Source organism: Harpegnathos saltator, unplaced genomic scaffold, assembly GCF_003227715.2.
Source record: "Harpegnathos saltator strain DR-91 unplaced genomic scaffold, Hsal_v8.6 scaffold132, whole genome shotgun sequence".
In the NCBI taxonomy this organism is placed as follows: domain Eukaryota; kingdom Metazoa; phylum Arthropoda; class Insecta; order Hymenoptera; family Formicidae; genus Harpegnathos; species Harpegnathos saltator.
Window position 1 is genome coordinate 1,228,558 of NW_020229909.1, and position 25,248 is coordinate 1,253,805.

The 25,248-nt window shown below is 52.2% G+C and overlaps 1 protein-coding gene across 16 annotated transcripts in view; it reads left to right on the plus strand.

Moving 5' to 3' along the window:
• FoxP (forkhead box transcription factor P) overlaps nucleotides 1–25,248 on the plus strand; it is a 284,858-nt gene that overhangs the window by 111,760 nt on the left and 147,850 nt on the right. The window contains exon 2 of one of the 16 annotated variants that reach the window (XM_025307962.1): nucleotides 13,944–14,049. The exons of the other annotated variants lie outside the window; for them this stretch is intronic. The gene's annotated coding sequence lies outside the window, so the exon portion shown is untranslated. The remainder of the gene's footprint in view (nucleotides 1–13,943; nucleotides 14,050–25,248) is intronic. 16 annotated transcript variants of the gene reach the window in all.

The window sequence follows — 25,248 nt, forward strand, 5'->3', positions numbered from 1 at the left end:
TCTCAGGCCCCGGCCGCGTTAATGCACGTTACGTGCTGTTGTTGCGAAACGACGCTGCGAGAAGCAATAAACGCATTCGGCTGCGCGAACGCGCGCCTTCGGAAAATTGCGGAGAGCGGCGATCGTCCTCCCCCCTGCCCCCTCCATCCCCGATACCCCCGTGGCTAATTCGGACGTGTGAATTTATATATTTTCGCGAACGCGTGATATCGCTCGCGGTTTTTTTTTACCGACCACGTGTTATCGGGAGAGACCGGTCCGTGCGAGCGGAGGGGGGGGACACTTGACAACTTTACAAGACACCGGCCTTACCTGGTGGAGCGTTGCTCCACAGGGAAATCGACAGAAACATGAAACCCTGACATCTCGAGCTGTTAATTTGCTGCGAATGTTTGCCCGGCGCAAAAGTTGCGTGCCGAATCGTACGAGGAAAATTTCAGAGGGCATTTGCCGCGCGCACCTTGACGTCTGAATCTCAAAGCCTGAAGGTAACACACGGAAGGTGGCAGGAAAATTTGTAGAAAGATCTTACGTGCGCGTGGCTGTGTACGTTTTCCGCTAGATGCGCTGCTGAACGTTCGGGTAAAATAATAAAATTCGCGCGAGATGCTTTTGGGGCTCGTCGCTCGCACTTGGACTTGGAGCCCCGCATCCGAACAAGTCCCGGGCAGTCGAGGATCGCGGAGGAATCCCCCTGGGAAGGATTGTTGCTGCAAGCAACAACTGTCTCGTGCGTGGCGTGACGTGCCGAAGTATTTACCGAGGATCAATATACGCATCCTTACCGTGTGCGTTACCGCGAGCTTCGAAGCATGCGTGAAGTGAGAAGGAAGAGCGCGCGCGAGTCGGCGGCGAGAGTGCGTGACGTTTGCACGTACAAACGCAATTTCGCGCGTCGCGCGCCGGCAAGAAAAGGAAGGAAAAAATCATTGCCGCGCTCTCTCGTCGCTCGGCGAAATCTCGACGCGCCCGCGGCAGGCCGCGGCAGGGCGCGTCGCCTCTCGTCCTATTCGCGAGGCATTTGCGCGTATGCCGAGAGGGCCGAGAGGGCCGAGAGGCGTACGTACGTACGTACGTACGTACGTACGTACAAACAGGTATCGTAACGATCGTAACGCATCGAGGTCGAAGTAACCGGCAAGGTAACGAGCAAAAAGGATTGCACTAACGAAGTGCCTGACGGGTAACTTGCCCCGAGTCCGGGGCAATAATGTTCCCCGCTGGTAAACTCGTGTTTGCACAACTCTTTGTCCCACAAGTACGCACGGACACGCACCACCGCTGCATGCGCTCCACCACACCCACACGCGCGCCCATACACACACACACATACGCGCGCGCGCGCGCGCGATGCGACGGGAGCACAAAGAGGCGAAGACACGGGCGAACGGCCAACGACTCCTGCCCTCGTGCTCCGACCTAAGTTTTTTTTAGTTGTTATATGCATAATAGTGTTAGGATTCATTAGCAATCAGAGATGGGCCGCGGCCGGCCGACCGGCCGGCCGGTCCGCTCGGAGGATTGTTTACCGGTGTTCAGCCGTTTCACTCACGCCTCTTACACCCGCCTCGGCCGGCAGCCCGGCTGCAATCTCTCGCTCGGGCAGATGCCTCCCGCCGTTCTGCATCGCTGCGCGAGCGACGTGATAATTCATATAGAGCCTCGCGGATGGCGGAGGAACGGCCCGAATTCGCGGAGAGCCGCGGAGAGCCGCGGAGAGCCGAGCGAGTCGCGAGACGCCGAAGTTAGCGCGATGACTTTTACGATTTCTTCCTCGCGCGTATCGCCTTAGCAAACGACCCTCGAAGCTTCGTATTCGAGGTTGTAAAATTGTTCGGATTTGTTCGGAGCAGGTCGCGCGCGAGGATGCGCGCGGGGATGCGAAACATTGCGAATCGATAAATTACTCTAGAATAGCCAGTTATTAGAGAGCTGGCATAAATTTACTCGATCGCGCGCGCATTTATTCGGGACGGATTGACAGGCGCAAAGCGAGCGGAACATTTCGCGCGATGATGCGTAATTTCCATCGGCTGATCGCGTCCGATGGTGGTCGCGCGCGTGTGGAGAGACACGACGCGGCAGCGGAAAATCGTTCCGCGGGTCTATTTATAATTTCGTCTCATTCATTCGGAAAACAATCAAACCGCGGCGAGATCGTGCGGAACGCGCGGACGCACGGACGCGTTACCGATCGAAGGGAGAGGATAAAGCGACAATGAAAATACACTCGCGGCAAAAGCGACAGGTCGCGCGCGAGATAGCTTATGCTTCCGGGAAAGTGGCGAAGGTTGTCAGTTTAACTCGCGCGCCATCACTTTAACGTCGCCTCGTGGTCTGTTTAGTTTTGCCGTCCAACTCGCGGCGAGTGTCGCGCCGCTCGTTCGGATGTGGCCGGGCACAAACACGAAGCGCGGAGCAGCGCGAACCGACGAAATCGACGAGCAAAATACGACGCGACGATAATCGCTCCTTTGACTCAAGTTTATTCGTGTGCCGTTTCATCGAGGTGTTTATATGACGAGCAAAGTGCTCGCGGATGACGTTATCCGCGACCGATTATATTGCTTTTTAAAGCCCGCGAGAGAAGTTGACGAGACGATTCTCTTTTCCCTCTCTCTCTCTCTCTCTCTCTCTCTCTCTCTCCCTCTCTCTCTCTCTCTCTCTCTCTGCCTCTGTCTCTTCCTCTCTTTTTTCCGCGCGCGCAATAATAACGCGCATTGTTATTGTCCGCGATGCAATCGAGAACCGATTGAACGGTGCAGACGCGAAAAGAAATTACATTAAAGCTACGGACCAATTAATATTCTTACCGCTTGAAAAAATCATTTCAACGAGCGCCACTGGCCTGGAAAATTGTACGCGACGCGGGAGGGTTCGTCGATGAAAATAATTACCATTAATGAGTCGAGTTATTAGCATGTAATTCAGTAAGCCAACCAAATGCATCGTCGCGAAAGCACGGCGAAATTATTATTCACGGACGTTGCGACACGACGTATCATAATTTCCTTACATTACAGTCATACAGTCGGTGCGTTGGAAATCATCGGGGGAGGGGGGGGGGGGAAACTCGCCGGCGAGTATTCGCTTTGACCCACACGGGCGGCGTCATTTCTTTTTTTTTTTTTTCGCGACGACGATATTCCAGAATCCAGAATTACGGCAACAGTGAAAGATAAAATATGCAGCCGGGTTAGTAAATGCCTTCCATTATAAATAGGCGCATGACACGAAGCCAGAATAAATATCGCGATATCCTATTTCCGCGCGCGTTGCCCGGTTCGGTGTTTATTTTATCATTTTTTCATGAGATTTCAGTGAAGTGTAAATACCGTGGAAAATGCAGGAACACAAGCGACTAAACATAACGATTATAAGCGCCCGGGGCTCCGATGCGCCGTGGCTTGTTTTCAATGCAGTTGCATTGAACTGCAGTTGCATTCCAGCCTCCATGCCTCATCCCCATCGTTACCGTCCGAGCCGGAACTGCGCTCTTTGTGAAATGTCATGACCGACCTAAAACGAGAAAAATGCACCGGGCACACAACACGATCAACTACGCGCATCGAATCATCGCAATTACGGCGCGTGATCGAGACAATCTCTCTCTCTTTTTTTTTTTTTTTTTTTTGCGCCGGTCGTCAAAAATTTGAATATAATAAACGGTTAGTCGTTAGAATGCGCTCGTGGCCGGAGTCGATTATTTCGGCGATTAAATCGACGAGCAGTACGAACATTTGTCTAAATAAGTCCATACGGAGGTATTTCTCGCGCGCGCGCGCGAAATTTCAATTATAGAAATTTCATCAACGGCATAATTCGCCTGGCTATTTTTTTTTTCTTTTTTTTTCTTTTATTTGTTCAGCATTATTCCCGCAGCTTCCAGTCTGCTCTACTCTTTAAAAATTGACATGCATATTTTCTAAAGGGATATTCTTAGGACTCATCCCGCGCGAATTAGTGTATTTTTATTTATACACTTTGCATTATGAACGTGCATTTCGATTTGGTCGCTTTGGTCGAGACAAAATGCAAAATCCTGCATTATAGAAAAAGCTATTAGTAGAGCTTATTTATCCCGCATTAAATAATAATTCACTCCGCGCAGAAGTGGCACGAGTTTATTTATTCCCGGTCGCTTTATAAATCCGATGAACATTTTTGCAATCTTTATATCCCGACCACACAAATAATATCCCGCGTCTTGCGTACGAAGCGGTCAGTTATTTCGCCACTTATTTCGTCCTTGCCGTCGTTTTTGTCACAACAGTTTGCATCTTTCCACGGCGGCTAAGACTATATAACTGCCTGTCCCTTTCTCCGATATTTCTCTCTTCCTCTAGACCAGCATAGAGCAGCAAACCGAAAAAAAGTTACATTCGTTCATTTAGTATGCCTATTTGTTTAACTCGCGACTCGACGCTCGAGTATCTGAAGAGTGTGATGTAAATGAAGAAAGCTGAGAGGGAAAGAAGGAAAGTACAACGGCGGGGCCTGGAGTGATGTGTGAGCGTCGCGTGACACAAGTAGTAACAAAGAATGTAGCGAGCGAGCACGCCGTCAGAACAAGACAAGGGTGGTAAAGAGGAGCGTTTTGGTCAAAAAGGGTAGAAGCGTGGAGATGGTGGAGATAATTTTCAGACATTAAAAATGATATCAGAGCGAAACGCCGCGGGCGAGGGATGAAACGGGCCGTTGTAAGCGACAAGGAGAGGCGGGAGCACGAGGGGCGGAGGGGGGGGGGCAAAAGGAGGAGGCAGAGCCGAGACGGGGTAAGTGCGGGTGGAGAAAAGTTGGTGTATAAACAGAAGTTACGTAAGTACATTACAAACTGTAATGGCGAATCGTAGCCGCTCGCCGCTTGCTCTACGCCTGGCGAAAGTGGGCTCTTCAACCACCCCCGAGAAAGCAACCCTCGGCATTTATTATGCTATATTGTTACAAGGAAATTGCGTTTTTATAAGTGGAGCCGCGGCGAGACCGAGCCGCAGAGGGCGTGTCCTTTGCCTTACCTCGCTGTAAATTGCAAAGATATAATTGGATCGATTATTTCGAGAAGAGAGACGACCGGCCGTGTCATTTAATGACAGATGCACGCCGTACGGACGAAACATCCGCGTGATATCGATGAGAAATTATCGTTTCAATTTCATTACGCTGGTCTCCCCCCTCTAGCTAGCGTCGGGGATTCATCGCACAGCGCGATAACACACGTATGGTATACGCGCAGAAGTCCGGCTTGATTCCTTCGGAAAGGAACATTTAAAAGTGTGTGTATATTTTTCTAATTTCTCCGTTTAATTCGCGAAAATTGCTCATTTGTTTATCGAGTCCAAGCGCGAAGTGGCACCGCGCGAATGATTGCCCGCGCAAGACACATTTCCACGCGTGCTAAATTCAATTCTAGGAAGGACAAGGCCGATTTCACCAGCCTTAATTTTCCGGATGTACGAGCCCATTGTTAATCGATATAAGGTGTTACGGGGTTATCGTTTATTATTCAAACGCAGATAGGTTGCGGCGCATGCATTATTAAAATACCGTGTAAAAATGTCTCGTACAGTCGCGCACGGGACTGAATAATATAAAAATTAATCCGTATTGCATATTATTGAAAGTAATATGTAACACACAATAAAATACCCAATTATATAGCACGCATAACTCTCTGTTCTGCCGATAAAAACGTTCGTGCGATTTATTATAGCAAAATTGCGAATAACGGCACTCTATTTTTTCAGCCTGGCGAGCCCCACGCTTGTCCCTTCCACGCTCTGTCTCTTTGTTGGTTTTATTTATTTGAAAATGTCCCTCACACTCTCGACAGACACAGATAGAAAAAAAGGAGGAAAAAGAGAGAGAGAGAGAGAGAGAGAGAGAGAGAGAGAGAGAGAGAGAGAGAGAGAGAGAGAGAACAGGGGGGTACAATTATGTAAGATGTAGAATGCCGGCCAAAAATTCCGACAACGTGCACGTTAAGGATGAAGAGGTGGGTGTGAACTGGGATTCGGGCCTTTGTACATTAATAACGGAAGCAGCGAACGTCGCGCGCTTCCTTGCGGGCTTTGCGTCCCTCTCGACGAGACGGGGTGGTAAAAGCGCGGGGGGTGCGACAGGGAGGGAGAAGCGAAGCCGGGTCGGCAGCATGTTGCACGATCGTAAACACTTTGCATATTTCCCGTTCCATTCGCGGACCCTCCAACCCCCTGCCGCCACCTTTTCAACGATCTTTTGTCTCCCTCCAACCCGCGCGCGCGCTTTATATAGCGTCGGTTTGCAATTAGCTAAAATCGATCGCGTGGAAGTGCACGATGGTGCCGGCCATATAGGCTTCCTCCTATGTGTTTCTGGCAACGCGCGATATCCAGCACGCTTTTCTTCCTTTTTCTTTCCTCTCTCTCTCTCTTTTTTTTTAACGCCGCGCCTCTCGCACCTTTCATTATAATAACGCGCAATTGCCGTCGCTGTCCCTGACGTTGTTAAATAACACCCTTAAATTTGTAATTGCGATCCCTTTAACGGATCGTCGATTACGTCTGTACGCATACGGCGTGTCATACGAAATCGCGGGAGAGGACACTTGGGAGTTCAAAGTCGCGCGAGTAAACGAATTTCCACACATTAGACGGTCGCTTTAACAGTAGTCGCTTTAACAATATATATCGGCGATCCACTGGCGGCGAGTCGACTCGTTCGCAGAGAAAATTCGCAGACGGAAAAACGGCGAATGAGTACGCACGATCTAGTCGCGACTGCTCGATCCGTTTGCGAGCGAAATGGCAAGATATTATTACTGTTTTATGTGCGCGCGTGTATATGTGTGTGTAAAGCGTGTTCTAAGAAAGAATTAACGAAGCGAACTCGTTGCTCACCGCCACTCCCGTCAGCGCTAATACACATCACACCGGCTGTTTCGTTCATCTGTCACGTACAATCGAAGCAAACATCGCGCCAACTTCTTCGTGTCCTGACGTCACGAAGCGACGAGGAGACGATCGACGTGCTTAAGGGATCGCCGCGAAGAGCGAAATGTACAAACAGCGCGATATAAATAAACGTCGTAGATGAGCTGCGCGCGCGCGCGAAAGTATTATCCCGGCAAGACGCGGGCGCGCGTTTAATAAAATCCCCGTCATCTCCGAATGTCTGTAGCGCGAATATCAGCACTATCTCTAATCCTGCCTCTCACACCCCCAGTCTTGCCTTCAATCTCGAAGTTCTATCCGCCCCTTGCCTCTTACGGCGAGACTCGCCCGGCCAACCACTTGCCCTTCCGCCTCCCCCGCGAGGCAGAAAATCTGAGAGCGAGATAATTACGGTTGGAAGCGCGGATATTATTTAACCAACATTTCGCTGCGCAGACCGAGGGAGTGGATGAGCAAAGCGCGGTCGAGGGGGCTGGATCGGAGGAGCTCGGGGGTGTTCTTACACGAGCGGCCCAATCAAATATAACAGCGGTCGGTACAACACCGGCGCTAATATCGCGGCGCTGGGAAATTCCTTCCGTGTTTTCAAATCTTCTCTCCGCTTCCTCTGCCCCCGCCCTTTTTTCCGAAGAAAAACACCCGATCGCCCGCATTTCTCGCGCAGTGGCGCGCTCAAATATTTTACTTCCGCCGGAAGAAATATAACCGAGACTTAATCTCCACCCTGCGCTCCAATGCGCCGCGCCGTGCAACCGGTAGACGTGAATATTTTCAAAACTGCCTGATTTCACATCGGCAGATTGGGCGGGGTGAAATACGCACGTGACCCTCCTTCGCTTCGCCGGCGATTCGGCGAGATTCGAGAGAGAGAGAGAGAGAGAGAGAGAGAGAGAGAGAGAGAGAGAGAGAGAGAGAGAGAGAGAGAGAGAGAGAGAGAGAGATGTTTTTTCTTCCCTCCACTTCTCTTTTCCTTCCATTTCGTCGATACGTCGATGCGCACCCCTTTCCTCGCGCCTCTTGATGCGCAAATTGAAGACGTCGGCGATTAAAAAATCAGTGTTTGCGTCCGTCCGTTTCTCCTTTCCGGTTACCGGTTACTCAAACAGTCGCGTTTGCCACGTACCGTCGAGGGAGCGGATATGGAAGGTACAGCACCGCGGCAGCGATGTTTCCGCGAGCGATTTTCATGTATTCATGCTGCTTTCGCTATCGACACGAAAGAACTGCGCCAATTTTATGCGGGCGTCCCGTCGTTTGCAACATACGAGAAAAAGTCTAACAATAAGTCGAAACACACAGCGAAGAAGCGGCATTCATTCCATGAATAATTCATCGATCGTGGAAGGTATTAGCGCGCGCGGCACGAGCCGAACAGTAACATGTAAATGAAGCGATAAATTTTGCATGGACAGGTTGCGAAGTTCCCCGTAACCCCAATTTGGCACAGTTTCGCTATCCTTCCCCCTTTTTTCTCGCCGCGCGCGTGGGTCGTTAGTGTTTGCCGCGCTGTCTGCGCTCGTAACTTCGAGCCACTTAAACGCACGCGTGAGAGTTGATTTAAATAAATAAATTTGCCGCGCCGTACGCGGCCCAAAGAGCATACACGGGCGCGAGACAGGGAGAGGGGGGAGGGTAGGGGATGAGAGAGAGGAAGCACTTGTTACTTGTTGCAACAACATATTAAATATTCGCCAATTTGTCGTTATGCGTTCCTCGAAGATATTTCTTGACTCGAAACAACACCGCAGAATGCAACATTTACTTTTTACACGTGACAAAAAACGAGACAACGAAAGTTTTCAAAGGAACATTTAAAGAGACCGCTGCGTCTCTGCACCAGCGTCCCTCCCCGCGGTATAATTCGTCGTAAAGAAATGAGTAACAGCAACTCGCAAATTGCGCTCGCCACGTTAATGGTCGCTTCAGCGATCGCGCCGTTTTCCGCGGCGTTCATCCGAGAGTGCAGTTTCATCCCACGAGACCATAAGGCTTATCCGCCAAGAAGATCGAGCTACCCAAACCCCATCAAAATCCGACAGAACTCTCTTCCAACGCCCCCGCCGCCGCGCCACTGCCGCCGCGGCCGCCACCACCGCCAACCCTTTTCTCGAGGCAGCGAGTTGGGTGAGGAAAGAGGAAAGGGACGGAGGGTAATGGTGGCTCGTTGCGGTTTTCAGCCTTTACGACCGAATTACGACTTTTCAACTATTTTTACGAGAGTTGTTTCAATTATTTCACCAATTTGCAATTAAGAGCGCCGCGCACCACCCCCACGGGAGCCGGCGCCGTCGACGATAGGGGTCGCAAAGGGTTGGCGCCTCTCTCGAGCTTTATGGGGCTGATAATTTCGTGATTAGCCAATTAAAGGAAAAAATTAAACAGCGCGCGAGGCAAGGCTCTCTCGCGATTACAGGACGAGTCTCGCGCGGCGACGGTCGGAGCAAGCGGAGTCATCTGTGGGTGGCGTTATCATTTTCAAGTCACCGCGGCATGATCGATCGATCGATCGGTCGAACGAACGATCTATATTTAGACGCGCGCGTCGCGTATCGCGTAAAACGCCTACAGTGTATCGCAAATCGACGGCAGACATTCAATGCTGCTTACGTAATAAACGTCTTACTCGGGCACTCTCTTCCATTTCCTCACAGCCGTCACAGCCGCCGCGCGATATCGTCTCGCGGCCGACCTCCGCGATTCGGCAATCTCTCGGCTTTAAGCAACCGTGCCTTCAGGCGCGCCCGCGCGATCTCAAATTCATTATCAATCCCATTACGTCGTGTACGCGCGCGCGCGCGCACACACACACACACACACACACACACAATGCCACGACGTACACAGACTGTGCACCTCTCGTGCAACCTCCGTGGAACTTTTTCCAAGCTCGTCCTCGATACCGGTGCGCCCTAACAACAACCGACGAATGAGAGACAATTTGTAGCTTCCCGTCTTCGACCGCCGGTAGCACTTTTCAAGCTGCGCCCAAGGAGGTCAGTATTTGTTCGTTGTCGGCCTTCCGCCGCCCCCGACCTGGCGGCAGGGTTGTTGGCATCACGGCCGACGGCTTTGCTGGCAGCGGGCGAAGGCGGTGGGAGGGAAAGGCCAGAAGGAGGAGGAGGAGGAGGAGGGCGCAGCTCGAAGGAGCTAGTGGCGCGGAATAACGGTAAGTCTAGTGTTTATTTGATGGCCCGTAATCACGCTATTTTGTCATCAACGGTAGGCCTCCTTCCGCGATGTATACCGACGTTGGGGCCGGCGGCTCTGTACTTATACTCGCCCTAACTCACCCCCTACCCGGGCCGCCACCCGCCGCGGCTCGCACTCGAGAAGGAGGAACTAATTCGATGCCGTTGCCGCGGTCGGGGCGCATCTTACTTCCGGTATAATTCTAAAACGCAGCGAGGCGTAGCACGCGCCGCCGCCGCCGCCGCCAGCGCGGTCGAAGTGCACGTACGCAAGGTGCACGTTCTCTCTTCTCCCCCCCTCCTCCCTCTCTCTCTCTCTCTCTCTCTCTCTATCTATCTATCTATCTATCTCTCTCTCGAGCGGCCGCAATCGCAAACGCGAGAGATCCCTCTGATACTCCGACACGTTCCCATTGTTCTTCCTACCCGGCCTCGGTCATCGCTCGTGTGATACGCGTGCACACGCACGCACGCACGCACGCACACACGAGTCGCGCGTGGCTCGCGGTCAGAGCTGCGGCGGAGCTACAAATCCTGCCCGAGAATTTTGGAAACTCGTCCACTTTGTAACGGTGTTATCGACCTCCGCGCCGACCACCGCGGCGTCACGCGCGCGTGACAGCGTTCATCTTTCATACTGCGTCCCCGCGCGTGAACAAATAAAGTCTAAAAGTTATGTCATACTACTACATAAAAAAAAGTATATATATAGGTGGTAGCGAACGTGGGCGAGCAAAGGCCGAGCATGATGCGTCTCTCTCTCTCTCTCTCTCTCGTCCGCGCTGTAACGTCGGCCATTTTCCTCATTCCCGCAGATTCCCCGCTCGGAGCAGAATTGCGGGCGAGCTTTCTGCCCGCTCCGGAAAAATGGAGATTAGAAGGACGTGCGGGCCGAAAGAGACTCGTCGGCACCGCGTCGCGCGCGTAAGTTTTTCGCGCGGCCGGCGAAAAGCGATACGGCGCGGCGTTGCGTCCCGGCGCGTAATAACGGTGCAACGGCTCTCTGAATCATCGGCAAGCGGCGGCGCACCCACTCTCGCACACATTCGCGTGTTTTTCTAGCGTCTTCTACACCGCGCCGTCGATGCTGGCTGGCGTGGCGCGGCGTGGCGTGGCGTGGCGTTTATTGCATTTCTGATGTGCGCATAAGGCATCGCCGGCAACTGCCGTACGCTTTTAGAACAATACCGACAAACAATCGACGATCGGCGCTGCGTAATAACGCTGGAAAATGGAAAACAGCAGCAGCTGCATCGCCGCACGTTTGTCGGCCGTATGTTTGAGAATCGCAACCTCACCATCTTGGTTCTCGACCTCGCCCCGAAGAAGAGCCTCTGCCCCCGTGAAGAGAAATTCGACAAATTCGCGCGCGCGAGGGAAACACTCCGCGCCGCCTCGTTCTTCGCACTTTGCGTGTGCAAATTGGCAAATTTACCCGTCGCCGAAAAATAACGAGGGGGCCGGAGGAGGGGGAGGGGTTACGCAAGAGGCAGGAGGAAGTCACGACTGCAAACTCGCGAGAAGTCGCGCGGGAGAGACTGATGAATGGTTAATGTTACTCTGTCTCTCTCTCTCTCTCTCTCTCGGTGAGTCTAATGATATTCATTGCGAGAAACACAATCCCGCTTGATTAATCCCTCGTCGAAGCGTCGCGTGCGAGCTTTTGCCGCGCCATTCTTTCGACGGGCGCTTCTAAGCGCTTCGCAGCGCCGCTTAGTCGCAACATGCAAATAGACCCGTCGTCGTGCGTGGGCGTCGCGTTGGGATGCGAATTCCAGATCCGATGCGCTTATCGCCCGCGGCGTCGACTCGCCGAGCGAACGCTGGTCGCGGTAATTTCAGAGGCAGAGAGCGAGAGAGAGAGAGAGAGAGAGAGAGAGAGAGCGAGAGAGGTCAGTTTGTCAGGAAGTGCGCGACTGACGTCGTATCGCGGCCGCTTGGCCTAATGGAGCTCTCCGTGTAACAGCTCGTTGAAAGCTTAACACGCATAAGCGACTAATCCCCCGTGTCCCGACGGTTTCTCGATGGAACGCCTCGATTACCTAGCCCTGTCGATTAGGATATCGCAAAATCCGTTGATAGCTACTGCGATCACCGCGCGGCGGCTTATTCGCCGATTGGGCTCTCCCTCCTGCCCCTGCACGATGCACTCGGCGCTGCCGATGCAAACAATATCCCCCGAGGTATATATTTTTATTGCTGTTTTTTTCCCCCATCGGGATGCCGAACGGGATATCGTACGTATTTTGACACCATCAGCTGGCGACGGTGCAAAATCGAAAACAAGAAATTATATAACATGATATTTGCGTGGGCGTGCGTGTGGGTAACGATATTTTGCAGATTGCAGACGCGCGATCGACCAGCGCGTCCGAAAGTGCGAATGAAATTGCGCTGGTGTGTGTGTGTGTGTGTGTGTGTGTGTGTGTTGGAAGAAACCCGTGTGCAACCCCTTGGCAAGGGGGATGATTATCCCGTGACGGTAAATCCTGTAACACGTCGTGGCAGAAGGAGCGAGTAGAATCCGAGAGCCGACGAGTAGAATTCCTTGACAATCTACCGTCACGGAGCGGAGCGGCGCGGCGCGGCGTGGCGCGGCGCGACGCGGCGTCGCGAAACTTTCGCAAAAAGAAAACCGCCGACGCGATCCTTCAACCCCTGCCCGAGAGGGGTCGTCGGCCACGCTAATCGAACTCTTCCTCAAAATAATAGCGGCCCCCCGCGCCGCCCCTCGCGTACAACGCGAATCTCGCGAGTAGTGCCTAGCCCGGTCCTGACTGCCTCATTACCCGCTTTTAATGAAACTCTTTTCTCCGGGCGGACCCGGGCTAAGCGCCATTGCCAAACCTCGTTTAGGCGATACGGATCAGCGTGCCTGCGAGCTCCTACCGGCGAAGACTATAAAGCTTCGCCGTCCCGACGGCTCCGTTCCATGGACGAGTTCCGGCATCGAAGTTTCGCGCAAGTTTGCCGAGCCGAGGCGAACGTCTCTCTTTCCGCGGCGCGCCGAGGCGGCGGGGGCGGCTGAGGGCGCGACGGCGAGGCCGAAGCGGGGCCTCTGGTCAGGGGAAGAAAGGAGGTTCAAGGTGGAAAACGTTGATCGAGGGGAGGAGGTGACTGAAAGAGGAGTCGAACGCGTCTGACACGATGCTCGGCCGTGCGATCCTCCTCCCCTGCGCACTCTCGACTCACCCCCCCAACTCCGTCGGACCGATCCTTCAGACCCTTCCGACAGTCTTCGGCTCTCACCTACAACCCTTCACGGAAAGGGGTATGTGCAGTCTCCCTGCCCTCGCGCGCTTTGAAGCAAGTTTCGGCAATTATTATGATCCGCTCTATATCACCCACGACTCGCCGCAGCTCGACGGTCGTCGCGATTGCTTTCGCGTGCGTTGCTAGACGCGCGCACACGCCGTGCGTCCGTGCGTGTGCGTAGGCAAGAGGGAGAGACTCACGCGAGAATCTGAAGAACGAGTTCGATCGAGTCCGCAAGGTTTTACCGCTCCACGCATCGGGCGGGCGGTGCGCAACGCTCGACGACGACGACGACGACGACGCCGGTCGGGCGTGTACTGCGCGATCGAAGCCCGACGACTACGTCTGGCGTCTGGGAGTTGAATTGATTTTATTCGTGTCATTCTCGTACGCGATCTCGCGCTGAATTTTTATCATGGACGCGGAGACTCGTTCGCGATACTTGGACAGCGAAAACTCGCTTCGCGGCGCCGCGCCGGGCGCGCGCGCGCGCGCGCGCGCGTTTCGCGCCATCCCTTTAAGTCTAGCCCGGTTCCTTCTTCAATAACTCATTCCACGTCTTGCTTGCTAGCCCCGGAAGGTGCCCGGGACGTGCCAAAAGACAACTCCACCCCGTGCTGTCCACTGTCTACGGGCGAGTCCTCCCCGAGTAGCGAAACCGCAGTACAACGAGTACGGTGAGTCGCACAGGCAGGGGCTGAACGGTGGCGAGGAGAAACTGAAAAGGGAAGAGGGAGAGAGAGAGAGAGTGAGTGGCGCGGTCACCCTCCCACAGTAACCAAAATTTATATACAAAGTATCTTTGCTGACCAGTTGCCGTTGGCGAATAAGTAAAACAGTAAACCGTGCCGCGCGCGTGGCGGAGGATGTTGAAGAGGGTAACGGGAGTGGGAGGAGGGAGATGGGGGAGGGAGGATGGAGTGGCTGCGGTTTCACCTCGTAAATTTGTCCCTAGGAATGTGTGGCATTTTTCTCGACCCTCCTTACGCACCCCCACGCGGCCATTCTTCCGCCGCCCTTGCGACGTTTCGAGTCTCGGCGCTGCTGGAGAGAAGCGATCATCCCTCTTTAAGGGATACTTTCTACTGACGCGGTAAATTCTTCAGGACGTTCAATCGCTCCAGTTGCGATAAGCGAGCGGCGCTGAAAACTCGCGCGAAAAATCGCATCTCTCGCGAGTGCCGAGGGACTTTCGATTTCGCTCGCGTGTCGCTGAGAACGCGCGCCGTCGGCGCGTAAAAATCGCTGAGAGAGACTGACGTTTCTTGGGAAATGTGGACCAAAGCTCCTTGATTGGCAGCAGGCGGCTACATTACGTCGAAGGCGAAAGACTTCGACTTTAGTCGATGTGTCGGGATACGCGTGACCTTTCAATTCCCGAACGCGCAAGTGCAATTAGCCGGCGCGGTTGACCGGAACGTAATAACCTGAACGCGAATTTGCAACGCGCATTAATTGACGCTTTGAGAAGGTGAAACGTTCGCGATTTATCGGCAAGAGAAGAAACGGAATCTTTTCCAGCCGCCGCGATTGTGGTATGCCGCGGCGAGTACATCTAGAAAACCGGCTCCTCGATACAGTTGACCTTCCGTTCCCGTTATTTTACAAGCCTTTTTCTTTTACCAGGCTTATGCAATAACACGCAAACGTACGTCGCGGTATCATAAAGTTATAAGAGAGACAAAGTCGCGAAACACGCGCGTGATAATAAACGGCATACTTGCGAAATCGCGATATTGAAATCGCGCGCGGTGGATCGCGCCGCGAGCAAAGAGAGCAGAGAGGTCCGTTGTTTAAGTTCCTCAGAAAGTTGCAAGCAAGATACGATTGGGCTCGAAAGGGTTTCTCCTTTTTCCACGTGAACGCCAGGAACGCACCTCTTGACCGCGGCGGTATCACCGCCGCCAATGAGCGATCAGTCTCTCTCGGCCCGGGAGGAACGCTCGCTAAAGTTCAAGGAGTTAAAAATAATCCCCCGCGGTGAAGGAATCGGAAAGAGTCACTGCCGAAAGTTTCCAGCTGGGACTTCGCCGGAGGGGGCCAGTCGCCGCCGCGCACCATCGCGACGCGCCATCGTTTCCGCGTTATTTCACTTATCGAATATTCCCCGCCTCACACATCGCGTCGGCCGGGCCCGGCCGTTTACCGTATGCGCGCGCGATGTATACGAGATCGGCTGATATGAGACACTTGCGCGCTCATGGCTCTTAGCGCTCCCGTCGTAAGTCATCGGGAGGATCGAGGTAGGCGTACGCGCGCGCGCGCGATATGGAAATGAGCGGAATGAGCACGACGTCCCGATGCGCGTCCTCCGCGTCGGCGTTTAGCCGGCGAATTACGCGGTAAATTTTGCGCGCTATCGAACGGCTCGAGCGGGGCCGCGGATCGCGGACTATAAAACATAACGTAGGGCTCGCACATCGGGTCAGATTTAATACTAGAAATGGCAGGGTGTGGCGGACGAGCTCGATCGGGCTAGATACGGGCGCAAAAGCGTATCGTGTGCACAGTTATTTCGTGCACCGTCGTACACTCCTTTTCAAGAATCGCTCGAAATGCGATCGGCTAGAGAGCCAGCCGGCACTCTCGGCGGACGTTATTTTCGCGCGCAGCCAGCTCGACTCGCAGCGATGCCGTGATCGAGACTAATTAGCCGCGCGGAGCAAGTTTCCTCCGGCTGTAACGTGCGCGCGGATAGATTCGATTCCGCACGAGTTGCGGAATTATATCTAGGACACGTGGATATAGCTCCGTTTCTCCGCGGCGAATGAAAGCCCGGGGCCGTAAACAGCCGCGGCCGGGCTTTTTGACGGCAACTGTACGTACCTTATGTAGACACCACTGCGAGCGGGCTTGTTGTTCGTCAGTGTACGTGAGCGTTTGTAGATTTCAGTTGCATGCGCGGACCAACGCCAATGCCATCCGCTAAATGCAATAAACACGGAATCTTGCAATTGGCCGATCGACGCTGACGCGCAGCGCGCTTCCGTGAAGCGCGATAGCTGTCGTTTCTGCGACGTATCGAGCAAGCATTATCTCATTATATGAATGATCGGAACCGAAGCTCTCTCTCTCTCTCTCTCTCTCTCTCTCTTCGCCTGATCGTTGCTTTTCGGTGTATCGGAAGTGCCTCGGGAAATGCAGCGGAGCGAATCGCGTGTGTTTTTAATACCCTGCGAAATAGTCGTAGCGTGCTCCATCTCGGATTTCACCTGTGAAAACGTGGGCTAGCTAAAGGAAAGCTCGAGCGCGAAATTGCACGAGTTCGGCAGCTGCGTGGCTTTCGCGCAAGAAAGCGCGCGCGGGAGTAAAGACGCTGATAAAGTATCGTTGCTTGCGGTGCGGCGGAATGCAGCAACGAGTAATCAACAGCTCATTGGTGCATGCGCTCGGCGCGTTTATCCTGGTAATTCTGCCAGCTGCTGGGAGAAGGCACATTCGCAGCGGCGAAGCGCCGCGCTGCGCCGCGCCGCGCCGCGCACGGCGACGCTGGATGTGTGTCGTTAGTATTTAGTGTTTAGTTAACATCGGGGATGGAGAAGCCGCCAGTGTTTGTAATTGGTACAGTTTAGGAGCGACGAAAGCGATTGTGTACCTCACAGATTTTGCCCCGACCCACCGCGGGCGCGCGCGGTCGCGTAACTTTTGTCTGCCGGCCGGCGGCGCCGCGGCGCCGCTCGCGAGACAGTTCCAAGCCCGCGCGGGAAAACGGCAGGCCAGATGGCGCGGGTACGTATCGCGGTCGTTACTACAATTAGATATTCGCCCCGGTCTGATCTCCAAATAATAACACCGCCGGCGTTGAAGGTCTTAGCCGACACGAGCTTTCGGCCTCTTCGGCGATATTTACACCTTAAGTGCCTACCGGCCCGATATTTGCCTCCTGCGTCCTGCGGGGCGTTTGCCCTCCTCATTTTTTCCCGCGCGGCCCTGAGCAGGGAGAGAGGGGGAGAGAGAGAGAGAGAGAGAGAGAGAGAGAGAGAGAGAGGTCAGGTTCCGGCGCGCCGATTGTCCTCCCGCGGTGAGTACGCCTGGGAAATTCGCTACGGAGGCGCGTCATTAGATCAGCCCGTTGCTGACGCCAAACCCGAAATCCGCGTCTGGTCTTTTGTCGCTAAAGGGAAGCGATGATGCGCGATCGCGATCCGATGACTATTCATAGCTGTTGTATGAATGATACATGCCGGACGGCTAATGACCCCGGCTCGACGATCGATACCGAAGGACCCAGTGCGAGTCGGCAGACTTTTAAAAGAAGAGCGGCATGTGCCGATATATCCTCGTACATGCATCATCGCGACCGCCCGGCGATATTGCACTCTAATCTAATTTTACAAATCGGGGATAAAACAGCGAGAGCCCCGCCGAATTACACGACTCGATTGCAACGCGAGACGCGACGCGCTCGCTCGCGGCGTATTATCAGGCGGAATAAATGACGCGCGATACGGCTCTCATATTCGTGTAACTTAGTATTCAGGCAGGCGTATACCCACTTATTTGGAGATCAGGAGCTCCCCCGAGCGAGACGACTTTAGAGCGGGCACTCTTTCGCCGACAACACCCCGTATATTTCATTTTTAAACAACAAAAAAATGCTAATGCCCCGCCGGGCCCGTTATCGGCTCCGCTCTGTATATGAAATAATAAATAATCGGGTAAGCCCCGGCGCCATTATTTTTACGTCGACTTTACTTCGGAGATACACATTTTCCCCGGGTTATACTTTCTACGTCGCCCGTTTCGTTATATACGTACAGTACGTGACGCCGACTATAGCGGCGGAATTTTACTGCCGGATAACTCGTCACAATTCGCAAAACAGCCATTATCAGCAGTCGCGCCGCGAGAGAGAGAGAGAGAGAGAGAGAGAGAGAGAGAGAGAGAGAGAGAGAGAAAAAGAGAGAAGTTGTTTCGCGGAAAACTATCGACACGTCGAGCGCGCGCACTCTTGTACTTTTTTCTTGAATCCGAAGCCTCAGCTTCAACGGATAAGAATCGACAGCGCGCTCGTCGCGGAAGCGATATTCTAATCGACACCGATTCACCGTCGTTTAACGCGGCGAAAAATATTTGACAATTTTTCGATGTCTCGTGTGTGTGTGTGTGTGTGTGTGTGTGTGTGTGAGTGAGAGTGTGTGAATCTGACTGACTTATATAATATAACACTTAACATAATATAATTTATCTCGTGATATGCGCGCGTGGAACGTTCACAACAGGTACTTCCGAGAAAATACTATAATTCATATGCAGATTAGGCCGAATGGGTTATATAAAACGCTTCCTCGCGAATTCAGGCGAGACGAGCGTATGCGATAAACATACGAGATCCTTGACCGGCAACTGTTTCATGCACTTTTGAAATTATAGAATAATAATACGCCGTGGCACAGGGAGTTCTGCATAATTTCCCGGTATCGCACACTTGGTGTACTGCCAGCTATTCCGACGTGGAATCCTAAGAACGTTGTCAGGCCGCAAATAGTAAATAGCTGCCATATTAACGTCCCACATGTTCGCGTGGAAAATTTGCCGAGTTCGCGGCCGGAGTTACAATATACACGCCGGATTCGTTATATCTGCCTGCCGCGCGCGTCTCGCGATTTTAACCACAGCTCGCTCAACCGCCGCGCCGCATTATCGCGCAAACGCGCCGGTGCGATCTTAACGCTGCGGTGCATGCATGGGCGTGCATCCGGGGCGAAGCGACGAGCGTTTGTCGTTGTTTGAACAGGCTCGATCGCCGCGGATGAGTCGAATATTGCTCGTGCGAGAAAAGGTCGCGGTCGAATCAGCGTCAATCAGAGCCTCGCCTTGACACCCGCCGCTGTAAACCGGAACGAAAATTCAATTTGACGCCGTCGAATTCTCGCCGGAATATCAAGTTCCCGGCCTTCGACGACGTTGCGCAAGGCGCCGCGCCGAGAGCTGCGGCCAGCGCGCGAACTCTCTCTCTTTTCTCTTTCCCTCCCTTTTATTTTTCTTCTTTTTTTTTTCTTTCAATTTCTAGCGCGCCGTGCAAATTCGATGTCTGCTTCTCTTAAGCCTGGCTCGCTCGCTCGCTCGCTCGCGCGCGCGCGAAACTGCGAAACACGCCGTGGTCGGCTTTTAATGCGAGCGCGCCGATTGTTGTGCGTATCGCGCCCGCCCGTCGGATTTATTGACATTAAAATTTGTTTCGGCGCTAAATCACGTACAAGCAAATTAAACAACATTTTTTATGTGCGAGTTATCGCTTCGATGTGTAACTCGTCGCTGTGGTGGCTCGTGTATAATATTTCGTAATGCACGTAACATTTTCCCGGCTGTTACTTCCGAATATCTCTATGTAACTGCTCTGTTTGCAAACATTTTTTCATTTGTTCGATTTTGGAGAATTTATCGATACACGCGGCGGCATATCAAACGCGCGGAACGTTTGCGTTTCTCTCGTCGACCTACACGCATCTCGACGAGAGAGCCGAAAGAGAGGGAGGGAGGGAGCGAGGCAGAGAGAGAGAGAGAGAGAGAGAGAGAGAGAGAGAGAGAGAGAGAGAGAGAGAAAGTGAGAGAAGAGGTCTGCGCTCACACTTATTGAACGTCTCGCTGTAAATATCCACGAGGTTATTACGATTGCGTCGACTCTGTCACCGTAACGCATATTTACGTAATTCTCGGCAAGGCGAAATGATTTGCGATATAGAGCGCGCGCGGTCCTTCCGGGGCTTAGGCCGAGATTGAGAAGCGGCCGTGCGAAAGAATCAGGCAAATCACGGGGACCCTTCTCACCGAGAAGGGATGCTCGATCAAACAGAAATTCCCCTAAATAAAGGAGGTTATCGGACTATAAACTCTCTCTTGGCTGCCGATCGATAGCTGCGACGCGCTCGCGGCTCGTCGACTTTTGTCCCGAAATTATTTTTATTGTTTAAATAAATCATCGCCCGGCGCTGAGCGTGGAATTACGCGGGGGTATTAATGGCACGCATGTATTCATATTTATTTACGCAATTATCCGTCGTCCGACGCGCAAAAAATATAATTGGTCGTGTTTTACGCCTCAAAATACCGAACGCCCGACGTCAAAACATATTTGCATTACCAAGCGACTTTTTATCAACAATATCGCCGATAAATCGACGCGCGATTCCATGCGAGCGTCTACATCCGATTGCTGTCATAGTGTGGACGTCACGAAAATATTCCAAATATTCTCTTTGGGGATCGGCGAAACACCGCCAACTCCTTCGCCGGTTGCAAATCGCGCATCGTGCAAGCAATGATATCGCCGTTGCTAAATAAAGCGCGCAAATAGACCGGACGTCTCCAATTTCGGCGCGTAGGTACCTTCTCACGTGACGTCATGCGAAAATTTCAGCAGATTTTCGCGTGACTCTGAAATGTTTAGCCGCGTAATGCGCGCAACGGAAAATTAAACAAAGCAGAAGTTATCGGGACATGAGGGAAAAAAATAACGTACTTATTTGATATCAGCGTACGTACAATTTTTATAACGATACCGGATACTTTCCTGTGGGTCACACAACAACACAAAGCAATAATCCGGGAAATAATTCAATATTATTTCCAAGTCGCGCACGTGTTTAACGCGCGCAGCGAAGAAGCGAAAACAATTCACTCCGCGCGTTTCGGCGCGCCGCTTCGATCACGAGCGGAAATAAGCCGCGCGAAGAAGAACCTCATTATGCATTCGAAGATGGCGCCGGGTGAAATATCATATTTAATTTTTATTGCATCAGCTATATGCATCGGTCCGCATCTCCGCCAGCAGTTCGGGCACCAGAAGGGGTGGTGGAGGGCCACCATAGATATACAACGGGGGAGTGTAAACGCGGGGTGTATGTAAATATAGCGTGATACATTGGATACTCGCTTATAAACACCCCATTTTTATTCGCGCAGCGTTTCGCCACCCGACGAGCGGCGCCCACCCTTCCTATCCCCCTTCCACCCCCCCCTCCCCGCACTCCTTAGCTCCTTCGGCTTGCGAAGGGAGGAGGAGACAGAAAGGAAAGAGAGAGAGAGAGAGAGAGAGAGAGAGAGAGAGAGAGAGAGAGAGAGAGAGAGAGAGAGAGAGAGAGAGAGAGAAACGCCAAGCTATTATTTTTGCGTTTTTATACGACACCCTGCGCAACATCATTTCCAACATCGCGGCGTGTACTTCGCCAAGATTGTGCGGAGACTTAGGGCACCGTTCGAGCAACGTACAGCATCTCTCTAGCAGCCGTTGGACTGAATTTTTTAAACATACACGTTCTTGAGTCGCCTCGGAATAAAGGGAAGTACAACAACAGTGGCGCATTGATCCGCGCGTTAATGCAGTCGTTTGAAGTGATGTCGCACTTGACAATCGCTCCAAAAATCTCGTTCAATCGATCGCAAACCGCCGCGACAAACACATTTCAATGGAGAGGAGAGAGGGAAAACATCAAACACACAGTCGACGTGGGTAAAGCTTGACGATATCAATTTCCCAACGCATCTTCATCATCCTCGCGCGTTCTCCTGAATTTATCATAATGTTTCATCCGCACACAAGTGGCTATCGCGATATTTTATGAAAGCAGTTGCCGCAGTGTTATAGAATAGAGAAAAAGAAATAAATTCCTGGTCATAAATCAGATCTTTTTTTTTATGTCGCGAGCATGTTTGACGGAAAGCCGTTTCTCATGCGCGTGAATTAAGCGGACGATCAGATTGCTCGGATCGGAGACCACTGCGTGCGTCGTTCATATCGAGTGGCCTTGAGAGATGCTGTTGCCCTCGTGAGCGCCCAGTCAGGTTCACAGATTCCGAGAATGAGTGCCAGGTCAGAGCCACGATGCATCTTTTTCGCGCCGTCTACTTTTTCATTGAAGTCGCGCCGATCGTATTATATCGCACCGCGGATTCCGCGACACGACATCGTCTTTATCGTCTATTAATTTATCGCAGCGAATGCGCTCGCGCGCGCCTGAGAGAAAGAAGATTAATTGTCGTTCTACAAGAGACTTATCGGTTTTGCAACGGGCGATTATTAATTTCTTAACAATTTTAATCCCTTTAAATGCGAAATCCGCGTAATATCTCATACAATCACACAAACGGGGAGAGCCGGTCGAGGAAATTAAAGGTTTTTAATAACCTGGTTATGAGGAAGCGTTACTAATGAAATAATCAACTGCATATTTAATACGATTAATTTGGTTTCATAACATGATCTGCGGTTAAAAGTTTATCGACATCTGCACGTAACATACTTCGAATTTTCATACACACGTATCCCGTGGCGAGAGACAGAGACAGAGAGAGAGAGAGAGAGAGAGAGAGAGAGAGAGAGAGAGAGAGAGAGAGAGAGAGAGAGAGAGAGAGAGAGAGAGAGTACTATCTCAGCGGGAAAAGGGCAGAAACGAAGGAAAAGACAGCTATTTAGAATCGAATTATTTGTATGACTCTTTTTGGCGGATTGTACAAGTGAATTTTCCCTGTAATTAGCAAAGAGCTCGTGTCCTTTCATGCACTTTTTATGTTTCACCATACCGCGTGAGAGGCGAAAGGTGCAGATACGCGAGCAGCGATATCGTCGCTCGCCGGGCTCGCGCGCGCGTATCGATCTGACTTCGGAAATTCGACACCCACGCGTAGGTCGCACGTGTTAATGTTATTTACGCCGTGATGTTATTTATGCGCGCCAACTCGTGTTTGAACAAGTGTGCCACGATGACGACAACGCCCGTCGAAATTGGGAAAAAGTGTTTGTCAGCAAACGAACGCGCCAACGATCACAAATAATTTTAAGCCGGCTAATGGTAAGGACGCCAATCAGCAAACTACGCGTCACGAGCGCTCTCTCTCTCTCTCTCTCTCTCTCTCTCTCTCTCTCTCTTCTTGGCACGAATTTGCGACAGCAATCTAACGCGCGTATTAATTCGGTATTGCGCCTTAAACGGTGCGCAAACATCGATAGAACAGTTCGCAGGAGAATGTATGTCATCGTTTTGAAGCGGCAGAAAAAAGCGCGAATGAAAGTTTGAATTTCATGTCAAAATTGTCGTCGAGGAAGGCGTCGATCTGTGCGATCGCACGGCGCGTTAATCCGCGATGAGCCTCACTCACGCCTCGTCTCACCGTAATCGTTCGTTCGGATAATTAGCTCATTAGTTCGTCCTCGACTCGATCGATGGTGTTAGAAATTGACGAATTCTCACAAATTGTTCGTTAAGCGTCAAATCAAGACGGGCAAGCCAGAGGAGAGAGAGAGAGAGAGAGAGAGAGAGAGTCGCGCGCGTGTATCTTGCTCTTGACAGCCGATCGATTTCACAACGGGGCATGATAAACAATTCGTAACCCGTTTGATAAATTAAGGCAAACTGGACGCGATTCTAGCTCGTTACCCGGCGGACTGGTTTATCACATCTTAATTTAAATGCTGATTGCTACCGGTCGAAACATATGCAACGTTGTTTTAATACACGCAGTGACATGTGTGGACGCGCCTCGTTTTTCAGATACGCCGTATGTAGTCAGGTGACTAACGCAGTGGTCGTCAACCGGCAGCGACACTCTCCGGTGCGCGACACGAGTTTATTGTTCTCCGAAGTTTGCGTACGCCGCACGGCGCCCTTTTCGGAGATTCGATCTCCGAGACGAACTGTGCAAATACCGATTTTTCCAGCCTCTGCGACGCGTCATTAACGTCCGTCACGTTTTTAATCAGCAGCGCGCTGTCGAGTCCTGTGGACCCGACGGGCGAGTATCGACGAGTGTCGCGCGGTTCTTCGTGAAACATCCGGAGCGAGAAAATTTACATATCGCGCGCGCCGAAAATCGTATCTCGACTTAAGGACACTCGAGTGTGAGCGAGCTGGTTTCTCTCCCGAACGGAACGTCAGGTAAACTCTTTCCCTCTCTCTCTCTCTCTCTCTCTCTCCCTCTCTCGCTTCCGCTAAAGCCGGTGACATCACTGTGTAAAGCACCTGCGAAGCTTATCTACGCTCATGGCCATGGGCGTCGCTTATATCACCACTCGCTTTGTACTCGCGCCCGGAGAAAGTGGCGATCCGCGTTAAACGCGTTCGCGCACCGCGAGCTAAGAGGACGAAGATGTGCGCTCTCGTTCTCTCTCTCTCTCTCTCTCTCTCTCTCTCTCTCTCTCTCTCTTTCTTTCTTTCTGTCTCTCCGCTTTCCTCCCTCTTTTGTTTCTTCACCGCGAGGTAAATAAAAAGGAAACGGGTAGGAGGGTCGGCGTCGGCGAGTCCGAAGGGCGCTGTTTATTAAAGGGCATTAATCTGCGAATCTGTACCGGGTGTCCGCTTTAACTCTCTTTCGCTTTCTCTCACTCTCCTTCTTTCTCCCGCGCGCGGCGAAACGATATTACTTAGCGCGTTTCCGTGATGCTCGCTTAAATTGCGTTTTGTAATTAGCCAAGAGGCAGCACGCTCGTTGTGTGCCTCCCCCCTACGGCGCTTCCTTCCCCACGCTTCTCTTCAACTTTAGCGCTCGGGTCCTTTCGCTCTTTCCTCGTCCCACCGCGCGCGCGCGCGCGCGCGCGCTTCCCGCCGCTCGTTTCGAGTCTTCCTCCTCGAGAACCGACCGCAAGATTCATAATTACATTTGCTGAATTTTACGCTGTGTACACTGGACACACGTGTAGTTATCCGGGTTGACTTTGCGTGAAAGACCAGCCATGCTCGGTCACATGAACGTAGCGCGAAGTGCGAAAGTTCATTTCGCAACGCGCCATTGACACGCAGCTCTCCTCCTCGCGTCGAACGTCAAACGCATCGTTAATATTCCCCCGTCCCCCCGTGTGTTTTGTTTCAATTACAAGACCGATCGAGCGATTACATTCCAAGGCGAATCGTGAGAGTATGAGATACGGGATTTCTGTAATT